The 23,593-nt window shown below is 44.8% G+C and overlaps 2 protein-coding genes across 4 annotated transcripts in view; one reads left to right on the top strand and one right to left on the bottom strand.

Annotated features, from left to right (window-relative positions):
* Window positions 1-23,593, top strand: part of sgsm2 (small G protein signaling modulator 2) — a 377,356-nt gene that overhangs the window by 105,312 nt on the left and 248,451 nt on the right. The window lies entirely within an intron of this gene.
* LOC308401179 (uncharacterized protein) overlaps window positions 1-23,593 on the bottom strand; it is a 124,020-nt gene that overhangs the window by 76,483 nt on the left and 23,944 nt on the right. For all 3 annotated transcript variants that reach the window (XR_013972479.1, XR_013972480.1, XR_013972481.1), the window contains exon 2: window positions 9,749-9,795. The gene's annotated coding sequence lies outside the window, so the exon portion shown is untranslated. The remainder of the gene's footprint in view (window positions 1-9,748; window positions 9,796-23,593) is intronic.

Raw genomic sequence — 23,593 nt, 5'->3', positions numbered from 1 at the left:
AGTGAATCTACAATAGGCAAGCAGCTTGGTGTGAAAAAATCAACTGTGGGAGCAATCATCAGAAAATGGAAGACATACAAGACCACTGATAATCTCCCTCGATCTGGGGCTCCACGCAAGATCTCATCCCGTGGGGTCAAAATGATCATGAGAACGGTGAGCAAAGATCCCAGAACCACACGGGGGGACCTGGTGAATGACCTGCAGAGAGCTGGGACCAAAGTAACAAAGGTCACCATCAGTAACACACTACAACGGCAGGGAATCAAATCCCGCAGTGCCAGACGTGTTCCGCTGCTGAAGCCAGTGCATGTCCAGGCCCGTCTGAAGTTTGCCAGAGAGCACATGGATGATACAGCAGAGGATTGGGAGAATGTCATGTGGTCAGATGAAACCAAAGTAGAACTTTTTGGTATAAACTCAACTCGTCGTGTTTGGAGGAAGAAGAATACTGAGTTGCATCCCAAGAACACCATACCTACTGTGAAGCATGGGGGTGGAAACATCATGCTATGGGGCTGTTTTTCTGCCAAGGGGACAGGACGACTGATCCGTGTTAAGGACAGAATGAATGGGGCCATGTATCGTGAGATTTTGAGCCAAAACCTCCTTCCATCAGTGAGAACTTTGAAGATGAAACGAGGCTGGGTCTTCCAACATGACAATGATCCAAAACACACCGCCCGGGCAACAAAGGAGTGGCTCTGTAAGAAGCATTTGAAAGTCCTGGAGTGGCCTAGCCAGTCTCCAGACCTCAACCCCATAGAAAATCTGTGGCGGGAGTTGAAAGTCCGTGTTGCTCGGCGACAGCCCCAAAACATCACTGCTCTCGAGAAGATCTGCATGGAGGAATGGGCCAAAATACCAGCTACTGTGTGTGCAAACCTGGTAAAGACCTATAGTAAACGTTTGACCTCTGTTATTGCCAACAAAGGTTATGTTACAAAGTATTGAGTTGTATTTTTGTTATTGACCAAATACTTATTTTCCACCCTGATTTACCAATAAATTCTTTACAAATCCTACCATGTGGATTCATGGATTTATTTTTTCACATTCTGTCTCTCACAGTTGAAGTGTACCTCTGGTGCAAATTACTGACCTCTGTCATCATTTTAGGTGGGGGAACTTGCACAATCGGTGGCTGACTAAATACTTTTTTGCCCCACTGTACAAACACCACCAAGTGTGGTTCAATTTCTTACTCTTAAAACCCCCAAATTACTATCCAAAATATACAGAATGCTTTCTAAAACAGATGAATCAATATCACTTCCTTTCAGGGACGTGCAGAGGGGGGGGGGGGGGGGGGGGGGGGCTAGAGGGGCTTGAGCACCCGCCCCTTTCCTGATGAGTGCCCAAAGTGCCCTTTTGTTGAGGCAACTTTTAAATTTTTTTTATTTATTTATTTTTTTTTTTTATGTGTGTGTGCGTGCGGAGTCCTGTCTGTGCCCATCAACAATAATATTTAACTATTAATCATAGTTTTGCTAAATAAAAGGATCTGGCTTGCATCAGTCACATGATCACATTTAACCAATGATCGCCCTCGACGGCAGAACGCGCTGGTTACGAGCCGGGAACGAGCTCACAAAGAGCACGCGCATTTTTAGCGGTCCGGAGCTGTAGGAGAAACACAAGTTAACTCAGAGACACAGACTGATACGACAAAACCAGTAAGTAGGTGTACAGCGTGCACTGTAGTGTGTAGCACACAGGAGTATTAGCTTATTACGTACACGTTGGTAAGCTGTCTTGTTGCAACTGACGAACTGAAACAAACGAGCGTGCTTGTGTGTGCAACAGCGCGACAAACATTACCTGTCCTTTTATTAACTGCACAAGCAGTGCTGGTCACAGCTGCTGGCTACCTGTGTAAGGCTGTCATGGGTCTGTAGCTCTGTCACCGTTTTAGGGAACATATTTAGTTTTAAAGTAAGTTTCTGGGCATTTCCTGCCTTTCTGGAGGGATTATATTTCACTAAAAAACGATCTAATATGCATGTCCACATAATAATTATTATAATTATAATATATTAAAAAACACACGCTGTATTTTAAAGAAAATACATTAAGAAGCAGATTATATTAGATTTATATTTTAAATAAGACAAAGTTTGGATTTTACAGCAGTAAAATGATTGTATCTCTACAGTTTAAAGATGTAATAAGCTTTGCCCCTGCACAGAGTGGATAGTGAAACAAATGGAATCATCATAAATACATTATTTCATATTTATTACTTCCCCCTCCTCATTGCTTTATTATTGTAGCTCTAGTAATAAATAATAATGTAAGGATTCTGGATCAGCACACTGATGCCCATAGTATATACAGTATTCTGAAGAAGGTCTAACATGTCACTGTGTGTGCGTGCATGTGTGTGTTTTATTTAGATGGATTTTTAAAAAAAATATTACTCATGATATAACATTGTGCAGACATGGCTGGTAAGGACATGAGGAGGAAACAGCAGGAGCTGTGTGAGGCTACTAAAGGCAGTGCTATAACATTTTTCTGTCATCATTTTATTATAGATTAAGTGCAGGAGTTGTTAGGTGTGGATAATTAGATTATAGTTTATTGCAATAGCAAGTTGTGCCTTGTTCTCAGATAGACAGCAAGTGGAGAGTGATATATGAAATGATGGGAAGGAAGGAAGAAGAGAAGCAAAGAGTGATTCACAGGCAGAGCCGAGTTTATGTCACAGTTTTTCGTTGCCTTATGGTTCCAAGCGCTGTCACCAATCTTTGCATTTTGTTATTATCTCATGACACTTGTTTAATCAGCTACCATCTCTCCTGTGGACTTTTTAATGTCTACAGTCTCAGATCAACACAGCCCTGCCCTTCCCATATTAGATTCTTGATGAATGTTTGTTGTTGTTATTCAGCATGGTTCAATGTGCCCCTTTTTAACTTTGAGCACCCGCCCCTTTAACCCTCTCTGCACGTCCCTGCTTCCTATTGCAAAATGGGAAGCGGATTTATCAGTTAACTTAGACCAAAACTTCTGGTCTCAGATTTGCTTAAAAACCTTTCATCTAATTAGAAATCCCAGTCTTCAATTAATTCAATACAAAATATTACATAGAGTGCACTATACAGGTCATCGGATGTTCAAGATGGGCTTTACGTCTACCAACAACTGCTCACACTGCCAAACCAATTCACCGGACAATTATATCCACGCTCTTTGGTTCTGTCCACCAGTTCAGAAGTTTTGGCGCGAGATATGTGAAGACTTATCGAAGTGTCTGAAATGTAACATTCCAACTTCCCCCTTAGTGTGTTTGTTGGGCAGCTTAGATAATGTCACTACAGAAAAGAATATCGCCCATATGGTTTTCACTGCCCTATGCATAGCAAAGAAAACAGTCCTCATGAACTGGAAAAATAAAAATAATCTTAATTCTAACCAATATAGAAATTATCTATTAGATTACATTAGTCTTGATACAGCCTCTGCCACCACATCAGATCAATTGCTCTGGGCTCCTTTGAACAGCTGCATCACCTAGTGGGGGTGGGGGGTCATAGTTTAGTTCCACCTTCGCTGTTGTGATTGGTGTGGGGGTAGGGACAGGCTTAGGGCGTCGGGGGGTTCCCCGGAGGCATCTTCCTTGGAGGGCTCAACCCGGGGTAGCGGTCATGGCCTATTAAGGGCTCTGTTGCTCTTAGGTGACGGTTTCCTCATGGCTGCGTGCAGCGGGGCTAGGGGAGGGTCTGTGCTGATGGACGTGGGTTACTGACCTGGTAGCCTGGCTGCCCCTGGGTGGGTCTGGGACGGGCGTGAGGTTCTGGGGGCGCTCCGTCTCTGGGCTGGGGCCCTGGCTGGGCCTCGGGGGTTTGGGTCCTGGTTGGTGTGTTGCCGGGGTTGTGGGCGGGTGGGTGTATGGGGGCCTAGTCCTGGCGCAGGGTGCCGCCGGTGCATCGAGCCACCTGGGGGGGCTCTTCAACTGGTGGGGGAGGTTGTTACATCTTGCAGGAGCTCTCCTCTCTTCAGGAACTCACTATGCAGGAGGGGGAGATACAGGAGAGGTGGAGGAAGATCTCAGCCTGGGCATCTATTGTCTTGCGTAGTCTGGAAGATGAGTGGATGACGGGGTGGGTGCAGTTTTCTCTGAGGTGGGATCGTGGGATCGGGTGGGCTGTCCCGGGCTCTGTGGGGCCGGGCGGCGCTGCTGTACTGGGCCCCGGTCCGGATTGGCCCGGATCCCCTTTCCCTGGCGGGTTGCGGAGTATGGGGGTGCCTACTGGGGTCAGCTTTACCTGCTGCTCTCTGGCAGGTAGCTCCATGCCCTCCTGCAGGAGGGTTAGGGTTCTAAGGTGCATTTAAAACCCATGGGTTTTAAATGCACCTTAGAACACACATGCATCAACACTACATATGAGCGGGTGGAGGGAGGTTTGGAGTCTTCACCCCCCGTTCTCTGCGGCCTGCTGGAGCGGGGGGGCTAGGAGGAGAAGTTGGCCGTCCGACTGGGGTCTGGAATGTGGGGCCTCCCTGCTACTGCGGAGTCAGGGCGGTCTGCTTCTCCCCACCGCAGGGAAAAGGGTAACACCACCTGGGTCTGGGTGCAGTTTCCCCCTCCAGGGGCAAGGGTACCTAGACCCGGGGCATATACTATATGTATGTATATATATATATAATGTTCTTCCTCTACACCCCCCCCCCAATTTTTGCACATGTCGAGGAGCGTGTCAGGCTACATTTCACTGTGTGTTATACTTGTATAATTATGCATGTGACAAATAAAGAACCTTGAACCTAGAGTATGCTTGGGGAGTGTAATCGTGTGTACAGTGTCTCTCTATGTCTGTCTCCACGTTGGTTGAGTGTGGAGTAAGTGCATATGAGAGCATGAGGGTGGGAATGGATGTTTGTATCTGTGTGTGCCTGTATGTCTGTGTCTATATGTCAGGTTGGGTATCAGACGCCACCTCTCTGGGGACATCTCAGGCCCTCCAAGGTTTGGAGGCCTATCTCCCCCCACCACCACCACTTCCCCTACCGGTGGCGGACGCCCTCAGACATCGGTGCGTTGGTGGTTCTTTGTGTCCGGGGATGGGCGTCCAGGTACACACCGGCTCACTCCTTGGCGGCCGCTTATCGGGGCCTGGAGCCTGGGGCTCGCTCGGGCCACTTCGGAGGTGGGGTGCCCCCGGCCTCTCGGCCTGGGGCTCGGTCACTCAGGCACGGCTGGCTGCCGGCGGAGCTCACGGGCGTGTCACTGCAACTCCCCCTGGCTTCTGCTCCGCGGCTGCTGAGTGAGCCCTCATCTGGGACTCTCCTCAGCTCTTTCTGGGACAGTGGCGCAGCTGCCCCTCTGTTGGTCTTCCTTGGTCTCTTGTGTTCTGGGGGCCTCTGGATGTCTGGAGTTTTGATCTCCTCCATACCTGCTTCATGCCCTGGAGGACGGGGCTGTGGCCCCCCCACACCCTCTAGCAGATCATTATATGAAGGAACCTTTTAAAAAAACAAGCGCGTCCATGCTCACAGGTGTACACACGGGTGATCACACCCACAAACTACACCCTTTTTGGCTCCTACCTCAAAGCACACTGTGTTCTGTTGATCTTATGTGCTGCACAATGATGTTTAATATTTATTATTTACTGTCATATTCCCATATATCATTGTGATGTTGTTTATTGTATTGCTCTCATTTTCTTCAGCTTGTTTTATTTTTTCTTTCTCAACAGGTGAAATTAAAAAAGTATCTACTGTTATCTATTGTTAGCTAGTTTATTGTGATGGTGTTGTTTTTATTATGTTGCTCTTTGGTGATCGTGGTGATCCAGGTGTTTTGTTTGTTTTTCTTTTTTTTTCTCAGTATTGCAGAAGCACACTGCTTTAAATGGCTGCAATCAAGCTCCGTTTACACCTTATACAAATATTACAAATATACACTTTCCTCAACAACATCTCAGAAGAGTTAAATGGCTCTATAACATTAATAAAGCTAGTAGTAGCTGAGTGTGTTTAGAGTGTTTGTGCTGTTGGCAAACTTAAGTCAAAGGTCATTAACAGGTAAATCAGGATCAGCCCATTTTTGTGGGTCATCGCCGATGCTTAGGTCCGGCTCTACTATATAAATGTCATTTTAGTCTATTATTAGGTGGTTGCCAGGCGACATTAAGGCGTCGTAATATATAATAAAAATATTCAAGTTTTGTGGCTATGAATTGAATGTAACTGTCATGAAATTATGGTATTCAAAAATGACATTTTAGCCCATTTCTAGTCAATATGATGATACTGTATGTTAGATAAGAACCACCAGGGCCGTACGATGGACGTACCTGTGTTGCTGTGTAGTAGGAATTTGCAGACAGAAAGAAATGTGTTGTGTTACAGTATTGAACCTGTTAGCAAAAGCAGCAATGCCTCATCGTGTAGTCAACTAACTGCACACATCCATCGTACGTTCACTACAAATCCTCCACCTCTATCCGCGTAAGCATCGTGTTGACATGCTCACCTTTCCCCATCTTTACCATGCATCCCACACAACATGATGTTACAGCAAGTCTGTTTGGGAGACGTGTCAACACAGAAATTAACAGGGTTATTTGGGAGGCTACATTTTGTAAAAGCTGCTCAGACAGCAGTTCTTAGATGCAGTACCAGCGTTGCTGTCATGGTTACAGTTACAGCCTGGTTACAGTGACATCAAAGCACAAACCAGGAAAAAAAATCCATTACTGTGAAAAACAGCAGTAACGGGGGGAGAAAAATATATGACACAGAGTTTAATTGACATTAGTCCTCCCCCTCTCCCTCCCCATCCTGCTCCTCCTGTCTCAAACACTCCTCCCACACCTTGCCCTCGTTCTTGACCCCTGACCTCCCTTCTCATGGGGCCTCTGCAGAGCTGTCTGGCCCCCCATGTCGCGGGCCTATTAACAGGCCTCGGCTCATTGTAATGATTCCTCTCCTTATGTCTGTGCAGCTGCTGTAGCGCTGAATAGAGAGGATAAATCTGGGATCCTCAGCATCATTGTTTCACTGCCACTCTCTGCTGTCGTGTGGGGCAGACAGAGCAGGGAATAGCTGCGGTTCACTGTCCCTCCCTCCTGTTGACAATTTATTTTCTCTGATTCAACAGATCTGCTGCTTTCGCCAGCACGTGTCACAAATTTCATTAAGCAAAAGTTGTGAAATTTCCAACTCAAGGACCTGATTTTTCAAGAGTCAAAAAAGTTCTTTGTTAAGCTGGAAACTGACGTGATGGATTTCATCCCATCATGCTGTAAATTAAGATTATTGTGACCAAAACATCAGGTGAAATGTGTTGCAGTAACTCAGAAGTCCTCCAAACGCTGCAAACAACAAACGCTGCATGTGTTTGTGAACATTTGAATCTGTGTGTACAGTATGTGTCATGGGGCAGCAGACAGCTGCTGCAGGCTCCATCAGTCAGCTGCTGTATTTATAGGGTGATGACCACAGAACAACAACAGCTGCATCACACGGGGACAAACACAGAAAGTGAGAGAGAGGACGCAGGAATCTCTTCAATTTCACTGCTGCTCAAAATGGCCGGAGTAGCCAGTTAATGCCCAGCCCAGCGCTGACGGGCATAAAGTGCACAATGCAAATAAGACTGTACAAACTGCTGTTCTGGTTCAACTGCTAACCTGTAGATACCACTGATCCACAATGGGACGTTTACATGCTACTGTTTTAAGATAAAACTGCAAGAAAAAGTCTATTTTAGACGCTTGTGAACATGTAAATTAAACTTTTCTACATGTCAGCAGCCAGCTTTTTAGTGCCAACACTTTATTTGAGTTTCAAATCAAATCAGTCAGTCCGAGTGTTTTACTGTTGTACTATTCTATGACTGCAGATGGAGAGGATGCTCTAAAAATGCAATTAATAGTTTATCTGATATGCAGCGATGAACGGTATGGCATCCCGACCCCAGACCACCATCACGATGTTGAGGACAGGGCTCTGTGGGGGCCATACCATCTGTTGCAGGGCTCCTCCATGACTCCGCAATGATAATGCACCATAGACGATAATCCAAACTGATGACAGCTTTTGCACAGTCGTAGAGATCGATCTGCTTCGAGGGCATGAGTTCAGATAAATCCCTGTATAGAATTATCATGCTTGAGATTCCAACCAAAAGTAGAATCAGCGTGGAAGTGCCAAAAAAATGCAGTTGTTGATGATACAGAAACAGTCACTTGAAGCCCACAGCAGCGTGTCTGAATGAAAAGCATTTATGCCTCCTGGTCTCCGTACAGTCAAAGAGCCATGTCAGTGTTATTTTTCACGTGGCTTAAGTTGGCAGTGTAATTGCTGCATGTTGTTATATGGGTGTGATTTGTTGGGATTTTTTGGTTTTTATTGGCAAAAAGCAGAGTTATGTTCAGCCACCAACTGTCATGGTGAGTCAGGCCCTGCAGAGACCAGACATGTGGCCAGCGTTTACTCACCTGTAACTTAAAGAACGCTCCTACAGAGTGTTGCCGTTCACAGTGGAAGATCCTAGAAAAGCTCATAGTGATATTAAATATCTGTTGGTTTTCAGCTCTGCTAAAAAAAAAACCCACAGATGGAACCAATCAGTGTCTGCTAAACATCACTGCTCATCTCAACTGGACTCTTTGACTGTATATGTGCTGCTGGAAGGGATGTGGTCTATGTAACAACCTTCTAGGGTAGGTGACAGCATGTGTACGAGTATGTTATTTAGCACAAATGCAGTGAGTCAGTCTAAGGACAGAGCTTGCTAACTCAACTTTTTAGCTCATAACTAAGAACACCAGCATCTTTTCCAAATACGATCACTTCCGGCTCCAAAACAGAAATGTGATGATGTCCAATATACCAGTGTTTAGTGAAGTAGTTTCAGGGTCTTGGTGTTTGTGCATCAGGCTCATGGCACGTAGTGTAAGTGAACCACTTTAACAAAACCACCCGTGCTTTTCCTGCTGCGACAGGTTAAAATCTTTGCAGTGAAAACACTGCTGATCCTAAAGGGGCTGCACACCCACATAAGTGTTTTTTCACTCATTAGAATAATTAGGAGTCTGCTGTAGCTGGAGGTGGGCAGTTCCATGCTGCATTTATGTGTCACTAGCAAGACAAATAAAATAAGCTGCAGCGACGTATTACCAGTCAGTGAGTACCTGCAGTTTTTTACTCACTTCTATTCAACCCTGTTCAACAGGTATATTGAAGCCTCATTAAAGTTACAAATTATGGTGTTGCTTTCCAACGCTCGGTTAGTGCACACACTGTTATTGTACACGACAGCTCATTTCACAGGTGAGTGCAGGTTAATTCATTTGGCCAAAAAGAAAAACAGGTGCAACCAAACCAAGAGAACGAGCACGCTAACAAGTTAAAACACCTGGTTTACTGTAAGTGTGAGCACTTCACTGTTTTACCATCACACGCGAAGAGGAAATCAGTAAAGTTCAGCAAGGAAACAACATAGAAGTAAATCTGTGATCTCAGGTGGACCTTCAAGGATTATGATTTGCTTTTACTTTCCAGACACGACTGACAGCAACGGATCACAGCCATTAACTTATTTTGTTACCATTTAAAGTTTGAAGAAACTGTAACTTTGTAACTTTTTTATTACAGAGCAGAATGTGCACACGAGAGCTTCTCAGAAAGCAGAGAGACATCTGTGTTAGCTGGTAGCACTAGCTAACAACAGCAGTGTTCACAGTGACAAATCTCTACTAGTACTACTGATGACTGTCAAATCATCACTTACCCATTACTGCCAGGAGTCACCTGTGGATCCAGGGCTCTGCTTGTGTCCTAAGGATGGAGAGATGAGACAAGTTAATATTAAAAGGCTTCTCTGCCACCACAGCTGGAGAGTCTGAGACAAAGGGAAATCCAACTAGGAATGGTTGATCTGAGCTGCCTGGACAAGTAAACTTAGTTAAAATTAGTGTTACCCCCAACAAGCCAACGCACCAACAAAACCAACGTTTAAAACAATTGAAAGTTTAAACAGTGCATGAAGCTTCTTTAATAGTTAAAGTCAGAAAATCCTTTTTTTGTTTGTTTTTGAAGTCTATCAAAGCTTCTGACAAATAAAAAAAGAGCATTTACTTGTACACAGAAGTTTTATTTAGTATTATATTTAGTACAGCTGGCATGTTTCTGCAGTTTTTAAGCTGTGTAATTTTTTAGGCTGGAGAGCTGGTGAGAACCGCAAAGATACTTAGGGAGAACAAAACCAGGAAAACGTAAAAGCTGAATTTACCGAGAGCTGCTAAAATGTTTATGGTTGTAACAGCGATGTCCATGTGGGGAAAAATCTCCAGGTACAAACTGTGTGACCTCTAGAGACTGGATTCATCATGGTAGGAAATGAGCCCATAAACGTCTGATGGGCTTTGTGGTCAGGAATACGACGAGTGATGGTCTTCATTCAGGTTAAACAGAAGGAGACAGAAACTTGATTTGATTTGTTCAACGTAATAATGACTTTTATTTATTAATGGACTTGTTTTTAAAGGCACCCTTTCACGGAGAGTCCAAATCTGACCAGTCTATGCTTTATCACACGTGTGAATCATGCAATCCAATATTCCTTCTAGCAGTTATAGTTTCAAGTCATGGTAATGGCTTTTAGCCGCGTTACGTAGCCCTACATCAAAATGATCACATGCAGTTTGATGTGCAGATATTAAATCTGGGACGAAAAAACTGGTTTTTAATTTGGACTTTGCAGATTCTCCGATTTCCCGGGGATTCCATCGTGAATGTGAAGCAGCAGTTTTACATTATACTGCAAAGCAACTGTAAAGCGTCACTGCAAAGATAAAGGTCTGTGGAGAGTCAGGGGCCTGCTGACGCTGAAAGGATGTATCTGTAAGAGGAAGGTAGATTGTGTGTATGTGATCATTCGGCTGTGACGCTACCTGATTTCTAATGACAGGCCGCTCCTCTGTGGAGGACAAAGCCTTTTAAAACGAGTTTGGCGCCTTGTTTACAGTGTGTAAGGGAGCTTTAACGAGGCCCATTAAAGACACCTGGCGGCGCTGAGAAGGCTCACGAGAAAATGACGCCGGCTTCGGTTCCCTGGTCGCATCCCGTCCCGGCGAACCCCATTAAAAGTGCGACGCGTCTCGTTGCACGTGCTCAGTCTGTGCTGCTTCGTTTCCGTACGGCTTTGAAGCATTTAAAGGTTGGCGGGGACAAAGAGGCGAGTGAGCAGGAGGGAGAGGTTCATCCCGAGTTTGAGCTCAGCTGTGATGTAACTGTGGACGATGGCTGTGCCGCAGTCAATTTCAGAGGAGATATCCTCAAACGACCTCGCCTCCCTCCCTTCTAGCTGTCTCATCCTCTCTCTCTCTCCAGGCTGGTGTCATTTATCTCCTCCACGCCCCGTCTTTCTTGCATTTTTTTTGCTACAAAAAGCTCCAGCTACCCTTTTATACCCTCATGCGGGCTCTAATATTATCTCCTCTCTTGCTGTCAGCTCGTCCATGCATCACTGCCTCTGCTCTCAGGCTCCAGCACTCACACACAGGGAGGATAATATCTCCCGCTAAATTCATTTTAGCAGGACTCGAGCAGCACGTAGCAAAACGTCCAACCCCATGGTAAAGCTGCTCTCTGGATAACCTTACCGCTTTTAATAACAGTATATCCCCCAGACGTATTTAGTGCTACTATATGTTTATGGCCCCTCTGCACATCTCCAGCGCTCCCTGCGCCGCTCTCATCATCGCTCGCCTTTTGCGCTTCCCTCCCTCCCTCGCCTCTCCCTCTCCTCATGTAGCTGAGATGCTACTGCCATTACTAATTCACACTTAAGCTGATTATTTGTGAATATCAGATCATTTTAAACCCCTTTTGTGAATGCTGTGTCTCCACACACCTATATATGTGTGCATGAGTGTGTCTCCTCTCCTTTCCCTGAATGATGGAGGGTGGGGTAATCTGCAGCCCCGTTGCCATGACACCAGACAGCCTATGCTTGGCGAAGGCACGTAGCTTCCTCTCTGCTCTATTTCCCCAGAGCCCTCCGCTCAGGAGCATGTGTGCATCAGTGTGTGCACGCGTGTGTGTGTGTTCTCTGAATCTGGGAGAGTCATATATGATGCACATGATGGAAAAAAACCCTCATATTTACTGTCTCAACATGTGCAGCGGAGGAAAGGATGGAGGGGAGGGGAAAGCAAAGAGGACCCATCTAAAAGGCAAATAAAGGATTTTTTAATGCAAATATTTGAGCTAAACCACTAAACTCAGGGTTAGGATTGGAAAAATATTAGTCTACTAGACATTCCTGTGAATTATAGTCAGCTTCATCCGCTCCTCTGCAGGCTTCCTGTTGCAGACGCTCGCAACATATGCCCACCGCAAATCTTCTTTTACGAAGTGGGTCGGTTGCCCCTGCAGCCATGTTTCATTTTTATTCGTCCTGGCTGCGGCTGAAGCAACTTACTCTGAAACCCAAACTGAGGGCAGCTTTTTCAGTCCACACGCAGTGACCCCAGTCACCTCACACACAGTCACGAGTGTCAGAATATGGGATTAGGAAACTTGCGACTGTTTTTGCGCGGTACCCTCTGCATGAACTGAAAATGAATCGCTGCAGCTGAAATATCTGAGCATGCCCAGAACTCCTTGTCGAGAGACAATGATGGCTCCAAAAAGTAAAGCGAAAGATGTTTTCTTGTCTAAAGAAACTCATTTTTATGCTTTGCAGGTTCTCTGTGTATATCTGTCCTTATTTTGCTTTTTTAATTTGAGACTTTAGGTTGAATTGCTCTGCCATAAAAGCTGTTCCCAGACCTGACGCAATTACTTTTCATATAGTCTCAAAAGGCAATCACAGCATTTTGAAGCACTCTCTCCTCACAGCTCTCGGAATCCTAATAAAAGTGTCCATGCCAGCTCCGATCCATCTCTCTATCTCCAGACTCCAGCCTAGATGAATAATTTAACAGGCTATATTTCCAGCCATCTGCTTCTCTCTCTCTGTCTCACTCCCTCGCTCGCTCATGCTCCCGCCATCAGTCTTCTCCTTCCCAGTAAAGTCCCTCAGATCGAATTCTGCTCCCTTTCTTATGCCGGCCTGCGGTTGGTGAAGCGGTTCCACATGTTTAATTCAAATTAGAAAATGTATTTTTCATTATTAGGGGTTCCTGCTCTCACCACCATTGTTTTGCCCTTTATACCTTCCAATTAAAATGAAGATATTTAGGGTCAAAATAACTGCATTTACATCACAGATGCAGATTTCACTGGATACCCAATAAGGAGGAGGGTCGATGTCAAACATTTTTTTTCTCAAAGAATGGACGGGGAGCCGCTGACTTCTAATTCACAGGTGTTGCTGCTCCGTTGCTCGCTAATCTCGGGGAAATGTTGCAGATCTTCTGGTTTTCACTCAGTTGTCAGTAAAACAGGACAAGCACATGATGAATTACACCGTCTGTGTGACACGTTTTGAACATTAGCGAACAGAAATCAATTCCGGGGTTGATAAATGAAGCTAAACGAATGTGTGCCATTGGCACAAACAGGTGAAACATGCACGTCTGAGCCTGTTATCAGTCAGTGCGTAACTCAGTCTCACCTCTTGAACCCAGCAAACTGTGTAAACTGTGTCCACCTGTGAGTCAGCAAGAGTAACATTAAATGAGAAAAGGTGAACATGATGATTTAAAAGTAATGCAGAACACCTGATCACATTATAGCCCAGTGTTTTCTGGGCTACAACACATGTCCACCACAAACTGATGCATAAAAATTCACCTGAATGCAAGAATGCACAAATAAAACCTACGCCCATCAATTATACACTGGACTACATGTTCTTACATGTAGTCCAGTGTATACAGATGTACTAGATGGCAGTATTCTTATACTGCCATCTACATCTGTAGATGCTCTTTGCTGGATAACAGGACGCACCTCTAAATCATCTCCAAAGCCTCTCTGTGGGTAACTGAAGCCAGAGGAAGCTTTGAGAATACATATACATCCCGCATCAAGTCATTAATGCCGATCAACATCTGCAACAGTGCCTGTCAGAGCCCAGCAGAGGTCAGCCAAGTTCCTCTTCCCCGTCTGCATAATGAGCAAAACGGCCACATGTTCCTCCACCAGCATCGTTTTCATTATCTGCGTGCAACAATTACACCGCCCAGGTAACTGATGATCACTGCCGTGCTCGCAGCCACGGTGCAAACAGGCGGGCAACACTCACAATCTGAGTGAAAAAGATCCCATAATTACATATGGAGAGACACTGGCTGGTTGCACAGTGGCTGGGATTTATGCAAGCAAATAAAAGCAAATCGCTGAGGAGAAGGCAGGAAGGAAGAAGGAAGAGACGGGAAAAACGCCAGTGAAGGTTAATGTTAATGGAAGGGAGGACCACGAGAGATGACTGAGTCAGGCTGATGATGCGGCTGAAGATGATGATGAGAAGAACACGATTTTGTTTCCTTGTTAGAAGCAGACATAAAGGAGCGGACAACCTAAACACCTGTGCTTCCAAGTGTTGGAGCGCAGAGCGTGAAATCTGTGTTAATGACTTTTGGCCAAAGTGAGTTCTTTTTATTTTCTGCACAACAGCATTTGTGGCTTTTGTAAACAGTACTTGAACCCATATAAGCCACAGATGACGAGATGTCTCTGCATACTCGTCAGTCGGGCTGTTTATCACATGATGGCTGTGAGCTCTCATCATCTAGCTCTGCCGTTTTCTTTCTTTTCTTTTCGGTGGCATGTGTTTGCAATGCTGCAAATGTCACATGTGTCCTGCACAGCTAGCGCTGTATTTATGACAGACCACAACTGACAGTAACACATCAATCACTGACCTGAATTTCCACTTCCTGTTCTTGGAGAGCAACTGTAATACGCTCGACTCCTGGTTAAATCTCCCAAACACGCTGTGCTCTGAATTTGATCATATTTGAGAGACTGGATGGTTCAGACAGAAATAATCTCCAGTCCTGCATCTTTGCCACAATTAGCTCCAGATACCTTCAGTTAGGTTTTCCCATTTCATGATGCCGTGATACCACATTCTGTCACATCACTGCTTGATTTAAAGACAGAGCCGTATGACATCAGAATATCTTTTATTAAATGCTGACAGGATCTAGCACATCGCAAATTATAATCATGCATTGTATACAGACGAGCCACTAATTAAAAACAAAGGGAATTATCACTCATACTAAAGATTCTCTTATTAAATGTTTAAATGATGGTAGTGGGGAGTGCGACCAATTCCATACAAACTGATTCACATCACTGTCATCCTCAGGGACTCCTTTTTCCTCTGGATGGAAGCATCGCCATCCTAGTGGTGGCACCAACGGGCTGGCAAAGAAAACGGTGTCTTGCTTTTTATTTATTCTTCTTCTGCAATGATGCTGAAACACAACAAGAAGTAATTTGAAAACACCCCCCTGGCTGCACTCCTGCCTGGAAGAGATCTCTCCCATCAGGATAGAAAAGTCTCACCGTAGCATGAAAGTGATCACTCAGAACTTTGTATTGATTGGATTACTCCAGGCCTCGAGGGCGGTGTCCTACAGGTTTTAGATCCAGGTGTCCTTGATCCAACACAGCTGATTTAAATGGCTTCAAGTTCTCCAGAGGCCAGGTAATGAACCAACCATTTGACTCAGGTGTGTTGACCCTAAAACATGCAGGACACCAGAGTTCCCCACCCTTGCTTTACAGGAACAACTGGCCCCAAACCACCACAGGATCTCCTCACCGTACAGTTCATGAATCAAGTTACAGTTTTTTGCATTACTTATGATAGATTTGATCAACAGTGACAGATACAGCTGCACACCTAGTGAAGAGTAGTTAGCGCTCTTTAAGAACATGTTATGATACCTCTGAAGTTCAGCCTGCCCAGGAAAGGACATCCCTGCTTCTTCTAGCACTGACACTCACACTGCAGTGCACCTTACTGCATGATCTATCAAATTATTCCGTTCAAAAGTACAGCATCTGCAGTTTGCACCGAAGGTTTTTTTTAAAAGGGGGAATTTGGTTTGCATGTTAAGAATGGCCTCCTATGACCTGAAAGAGCACCCTGAAACACACACACGTTCCCTCCTCTGATCCATCTATATTCAGGATTTTCTGTTGGCTGGCTGCTGATCCTGTTGATCAGGTTAGCTGGCAGCCGGCGGGGACACAGCTGTTCCTGTGTAGCACCTGCAGCACAAGCAGCATCTATTACAAATACACAAACAGTCTCTGATTCCCCCAGACGTTTGCATTCAGCCCGACCTCCAGTGACCGCCTGGATGTATTTATGATCTGCTCTATGCTCCAGCAATTAAACCCTGTGAACCTCTGCATGGTGAAAAAGCCACAGTCGGGTCAAAACTGCAAACACCACGTCTGCTCTGGCCACCTTGTCACCTCAGTAATCCAATCAGCTAGTGGCCAGATGCACTTGTAACCCCCCTTTAGTTTCTAGTCGAATCAGTGAAGTGAAGCACATAAAGAGAAACCATCCATCCCTACAAAGCGAAAAGACTGCAAGGTAAAGGGAGGAAGTAAGGAGAAAGGAGAGAACGAGGGGAAAAGAGAGGGGGGCGGGGCAGGAGTGAGGGACAAGGACAACCAAAAGAAAAATGGGGTAAGAAAAGAGGAGGAGGAAGATAAAGAGCAGGAGAGGCACAGGAGAAGGAGCGAGGCATGGCGGGGGGAAAGAAAAAGAAAAAAACGGAGGGAAGGGGCTCTGGAGGGGGAAGCGGGAAGGTGTGGGGAGGTAGGGTGGGGGGGCTGCCACTGCCGATGCCGGAGCACAGCGCGGCCAGGCTGAACCGATTGAACTGCAGTGGAGGTCAGGGAGTCCAACATTCCTCTGGAACACTGTGTTTACAGAGGAGGGAGGGGGAGGCGGCAGGGGGCTGGGGAGGGGCGCGAGGGGGACGACACACAGGGAAGGAAATCATCTCCCAGAGACCCTCGTTTAACAGAGTGTGTGTGTGTAGGTGAGGCTTTCAGCGCATCGTGAAGAACCCTTTGAACTGGACTATTTTACTGTTTTATATTTTGATCAGCTGTGCATCCCCATTTAAATTCAAGGAAATGTGTTTGAATACACAGACAGCCACTTCTTTACTTTAAAAAAAACACAACCATAACATTTAACAACATTTTTGATACTCGTTTCACTGGTAGCAAGAAAAGCCAATAACATGTTCATATTCTGCTTTTCTTTAGTGAAAGAATTAGTAAAGAACCTCCTTAATAAAGAAAAGCATCAAGAACAGTGTTGCCTGTCAATCAAAGCGACAACCTGGGTATCGGACCACAGAGACTCAGCCCTGCAATCATCCCTCACCATGTGGCTGCCTTTCACTCTCATTATCCTATAAACACGTTGCCTTTCTCCATCTGCTGGCACAACAGAGAAACTGCAGTGGAGCTGGTGACAGTACGCAGCGCTCGCTCTGCTCTCAGACACTTTAAGGAATCGCTGAAGGATGCACACCTAACTAATTCATTTCAAGTTAGCACTTAACGCCTATTCAAGGCGTATACAACAAAAGCAAACATCCTTTCAAACTCATGCATGCAAGTCTCACTTTGTGTGTGTGCAGCAATATGTGCCAGTTACTGTCCAGACCATATAAGTGTTAGGATTCACATTTAGGCGCTGACTGTTTTTGACTTGGTAAATATTTAGTGTTTACTGTGGGAAGTATCACCCCCGGCATCCGTCAGAATGGCATTTCAGCGAATCAAAGCAGAGCCAGAGACAACTGGCTGCCCCGGCTTTCAGACTGAATAATCAATGTGTCCCCAGACTGCTGCGTAGCAACACTTGGTCGCAGAGCGGCAAAATACCCAGAAGGACTAGGCTAAAGGTTAGGAATGGCAAAATATTGAAGGAGATTAAAATCTTGCCCGATGGCAGGGGCATCGGCTTCAATCCCCCACTTATGATTCCCACAGAGGGCAGAACAGCTTCAATTTGACATCAGGTGTCAGCTCCACTTTGTGCTCTTCAGTCAAGTCACAGTGTTGAACTTTTTACCTTTGAGAGCCGACTGTCATTTGGCAACAGACTGACTAAGACTTGACCAGCACTTCCTAAAACCCTTCAAATCGAAAGACCGTTGCGCAAATACAGACTGACAATGGGAAGTCGTGTTACTGTAACCTTGTCAAAGCACGGGGATCTCCAAGCTGCATTCAGAAAGGAAAAGAACAGGACTTTCATCTACCGTAGATTTATATCCTCTTCACTTTTACATGCATATTACATCTCATTATTAAAAATATGAAGATCTTTGTTCTATCCACTACCAGGGCGCCAGAACGCAAACAAACAAATGAGTTTCTCTTATTCACAGAACCAACATTATTCTGTTTGCCCTCTAAAAATCACCCCATCAATAACCACAGCAAAGACGTTTCTCAAGCATGTGGAGTTACGTGAGAGAACAGTACTAATCAGCTCCTTCCAAAGAGTTAACGTCATACTGTCTTTAAAGTCACCATGATTAAATCTAACCTTAATCTATCAAATCTAACCTGATCCTAACTTTATGTTTTGGAGAATAACAGAAGTCACACCTCACTGAATGCCAAGGCTTGGGACAACAACCATCACAGCTCAGGTGATGTGATGCCTCAGGGTTCGGGTTAAGACTTCACATCGTAAAATTCAGTTTACATGGTGCTCATTTTAGGAAGTTACAGGCCAAACAGCATCTTTTTTAAAAAGCATTTCTTTTGAACTGTACTGTATAGTAAAGTACAAGTATCTTAATACTCATGTACATGCCTTACTTAGTTACTTTAATTACTTTTTGTGGTGACATCACTCAAGAGCAAAGAAGCAAACTTCATCCTCCACTGGATGCTCATCTTTCCACAGCAGCTCACTCCGCAAAGAAAATGAATCACCTAATAATAATAATAATAATAATAATAATAATAATAATAATACATTTTATTTAAATAGCGCCTTTCAAAGCACCCAAGGACACTGTACAACAGATAAAAACTGGAAATATACACAATGGTAAAAATAGAAGATAAAAGTTAAAACATACAGAAATTTAAGAATAGGCAATTTTAAACAGATGAGTTTTGAGGGTGGACTTAAAAAGAGAGAATGAACTAATATTTCTGAGGTCCGGGGGTAGGGAATTCCAAAGTCGAGGGGCAGAGCAACTAAAGGCCCTCCCTCCCATTGTGATCAGACGAGCAGAGGGAACAGAGAGAGAAAGAGAAGATGAAGATCTGAGGCAGCGGGATGGGAGCTTCATCTGTAATAAGTCAGAGAGGTACAGTGGAGAGAGAGAATGAATAGCCTTGAATGTATACAAAATTATTTTAAAATGGATGCGAAATTTGACCGGGAGCCAGTGAAGTTGCTTCAGGATTGGGGAGATGTGGTGGGTAGAAGAAGTCCTAGTAATAATACGGGCAGCAGAGTTCTGGACACGTTGGAGCTTGTTGATAGATTTTTGTGTGAGGCCAAATAATAATGAGTTGCAGTAGTCAATTCTAGAGATAACAAGATTATGGATGAGAATGGCAGTGGCGTAAGGTGTGAGGAAGGGGCGGAGGCGATTAATGTTACGGAGTTGGAAATATGCTGCACGTGTAATATTATTGATATGTGAGTTAAAGGATAATGTGCTATCGAGAATGACACCCAAGCTTTTCACAGAGGGAGAGATAGGGACCAGCGAGTTATTGATGGTGAGAGAGAAATTGTTAATTCTGGATAGCAGTCGTTTAGTGCCAACCAGAAGAAGTTCCGATTTATTGCTGTTGAGTTTAAGAAAGTTGGAGGAGAACCAAGAATTAAGTTCAGCTAGACAGAGGATGAGGGAGGGTGGAGGAAGAGTAGAGTCAGGTTTGGTAGAGAGATAGAGCTGGGTGTCATCGGCGTAGCAGTGGAACTGAATATTATATTTACGAAAAATATGTCCGAGTGGAAGAAGGTAGATGATGAAAAGAAGGGGCCCGAGGACAGATCCCTGGGGCACCCCAGTGGATAAAGGAGAAAGCTGAGAAGTGAAGGATTTTAATTGAATGAACTGAGTGCGGTCAGATAGGTATGATTTAAACCAGGCTAGTGGAGTGTGAGAGAGACCAATAGAAGCTAATCTGCTAAGGAGAATGGGATGAGAGATGGTGTCAAAAGCTGCACTCAGATCAAGAAGGATAAGGATGGAGAGGAGACCAGAATCAGCTGCTATAAGAAGGTCGTTTGTTATTTTTATAAGAGCAGTTTCAGTGCTATGTAAAGGACGAAAGCCGGACTGGAACTGTTCATAAAGGTTATTATCAGTTAGGTGAAGATGGACTTGTGAAGCAACTATTCTTTCAAGGATTTTTGAGAGAAATGGTAGATTGGAGATAGGACGAAAATTATTAAAGTTGTTGGGATCTAGACCAGTTTTTTTCAGAATTGGGGTAATAGCAGCAACTTTGAAGGAAGCAGGAACAGTTCCAGTGGTGAGTGAAGAGTGAATAATAGCAGATATGAGGGGAAGGAGAGGGAGTAAGCAGGCTTTGACGAGGACAGTGGGGATAGGATCGAGCTGGCAGGTAGAAGGCTTTGATTTATGGATGAGATCAGCAATATCAGCTAAGGATGGAAGTTGAAAAACAGAGAGGAAGTGAGAAGGGGGAGAAGTTAGGACAGAGAAGCTACATTGAGCATTAGGGTCCAGGTCTAAGTGTATTTTATGAATTTTATCAATAAAGAATAGCATTAGAGCATCACAGAAGTTAGATGAATAGAGATGAGCAGGAAGAGAATCAGGTGGCCTGTTAAAAGAGTTGAATAGTGAGAAAAGGGTCTTGGTAGAGTTCTCACTTGAGCAGACAATAGCAGAGTAATAAGCAGATTTGGTTTGACTAATACATTCCTGGTAAAACAGAACGTGGTTATTAAACATATCCTTATGAATAGTAAGGCCAGTTTTCTTATAGAGACGTTCAAGCTGTCGGCCTTTAGCTTTCAGTAGCCGGAGTTCAGGGGTGTACCAGGGTGCAGAGCGAGAAAAAAGTACAGTTCTGGTTTTTTGTGGAGCCAGGGAATTTAAAATACTACTAAGGCTATGATTATAAAAAAGTACCAGGTCCTCTTGAATAGCTAAGTTGTTAGAAGACAAGCAGCTAGAAAAAGCAGAGGAAAGGATATCAAGATTTATATTCTTGATATTCCGGAAAGAGATAATACGGGGATTGTTAATTACAGAGAGGGTCATGTGAACATTAAAGGAGAGAAGTAGATGATCCGAAATTAGCAGTTCGTCAGACTTACTGCTCCAAAATCTGAACCCTGCCGGAGGCACCCGAGCCCGCTGTGTGGCAAGAACCACGAGCACGCCGCTGAGCCTTGAGCCACAGCGGTAAATGGGCGAACAGCTTCAAGTGTGACATCTGTCGCATTTCCCCATTTTTCCCTACAGTCTCCATCCCTCGCTCTTACAGCGTTAAAAAACAGAAAAACCCACATGGACATTAAAGGAAATCGGAGACAGAGGAGACGGGCGAGGTAGGGAGCAAGCCCAGAAAACAACAATAGATAGCCACAGCTTTGACAATGCCTTTCCAACCCTGACACCCGGCCACCCCTCCACCACCTCCCGAGAGCCAAGACCTTTGCTCTTTCTCCATGACAGGCGGCATTCTTTTGTCTGAGTTCGCCAGACTCTGGCCAGAGGCAGACAAAGGCAAGAGCAGAGAGGGGACAGAGAGAATGACAGAGCAGACAGAGGGGTCGGCAGAGGGGTGGAGGGTGAGAAAGGGAGGGATAAATGGATGGAAAGGGAACGATCGTGCTCACCTTTTGTCTGGCACACTCGCCCTCTGTCTATGTGCTTTGCATTTTCCCTTTTTGTTGTTGTTACGCACTAATCCTCAAATAATCTTTTTTGATGAAATGTGAAATTATTATGAATTTTTCATACCCCCCCTCACACACACACACTCCTGCTTCCGCCTGTGCTGTCCAGTGAGGTCCACTTGAGTCCTTGCTGGTAATGGCATTAAAAGGACAGAGGGGAATCAGGTGATGTTGTTTAGTCGCTTGTCTCTGTACTCCTCTGTCTGCTTTACCTGTTACATCATCAAAAGTTGCCTCACTCCTATACAACCTCCCTATTCTGCAGCCTTCCACTTAAAGTGCCATCCGTCCATCAATCGATTTTCTTCTGCTTATCCGGGGCCGGGTCACAGGAGCAGAAGCCTAAGCAGAGAAGCCCAGACCTCCCTCTCCCAGGCCACCTCCTCCAGCTTGTCAGGGGGAACACTAAGGCATTCCCAGCCAGCCGAGAGATACAATTTCTCCAGCGTGTCCTGGGTCTGCCCCGGGGCCTCCTCCTGGTGGGACATGCCTGGAACACCTCACCCAGGAGGCGCCCAGGAGGCATCCTTGTCAGATGCCCGAACCACCTCAACTGGCTCCTTTCGATGTGGAGCAGCAGTGGCTCTACTCTGAGCCCCTCCTGGATGGCCGAACTCCTCACCCTATCTCTAAGGGAGAGGCCAGCCACCCTTCAGAGGAAGCTCATTTCTGCACATTACAGGTAAAGCACAGCTTTCCTTCCTGAGTCGTCTGACGGTTTGCTAGAATCTTTCGAGGCAGCCCCACACCCGAGTTTTCTGCTTCAGCCACTGCCCGAGGTGCGTTTTGCTTGGCCTGTCAGTACCTATCAGCTTTCTCCGAAGTCCCACAGACTAACCAAGCCCTATAGGACTCCTTCTTCAGCCTAATGGTTCCCTTTACCTCTGGTGTCCACCATGTGGTTCAGGGATTACACCACAACAGGCACCAACCACCTTTCGGACTCAAAGCACAAGTGAATAAATAACTCCAAAAGTATTTCTGAGGACAAAAGTGAGTCTTTTGTAATTTGTGCCAGTTTGACCTGGAAAGAAAGCACAGCAACAACAACAACAAACTTTATTTATATAGCACATTTAAAAACCAGTGGTGTACCAAAGTGCTTAACATACAAGAGGGTAAGACGAAGTAACAGGGAGGATGAAGGCTATGGCAAAGTACCAACGTGTTAAATGGCATTGAAAACACAGAAGCAAAAGAAATGCATATAAAAGCATAAAAGAACAATATATATAAAGGATATAAGCAGGTCCGTTAAATGCTATTAAGCAGATATCCAGTAACTCTTGACAACAATGACAGATACTGGAGGATGGTGTCAACTGAAATCAATTCAAATCCCCATTTGAGTGAAGAGATACAAAAAGACCATCAAGACTACTATTAAAATGGAAAATCCAGAAAGTTTTTCAGTTAAAAAGTTTAACTATAAGAGTTGTTCTGTCTAGGATTCTCACAGTGAGCATGCATTTCCAATGAAATATCCATATTGTGTCAATAATGAAAGAGAACTGACACAATTATTTACCGTACTTTTGTGCAACTTTGGTCACTAACTCTCTGGCCTCCTCTTGGCATTTATACTTAAAGTTACATATTTGCCAAAAACACAACAAAATAAAGTAATTTCACAGTTTTATTTGAGGATATCAAATTGATTGATTGATTTGACTGACATGGATCTGCACTAAAACTTCACCATCACAATGACTGATGGTGCAC

Source organism: Rhamphochromis sp. 'chilingali', assembly GCF_963969265.1.
Source record: "Rhamphochromis sp. 'chilingali' genome assembly, chromosome: 8".
In the NCBI taxonomy this organism is placed as follows: Eukaryota; Metazoa; Chordata; class Actinopteri; order Cichliformes; family Cichlidae; genus Rhamphochromis; species Rhamphochromis sp. 'chilingali'.
Note: the sequence above shows the minus strand (reverse complement) of the source record. Positions and strands in the feature narration are given on the sequence as shown.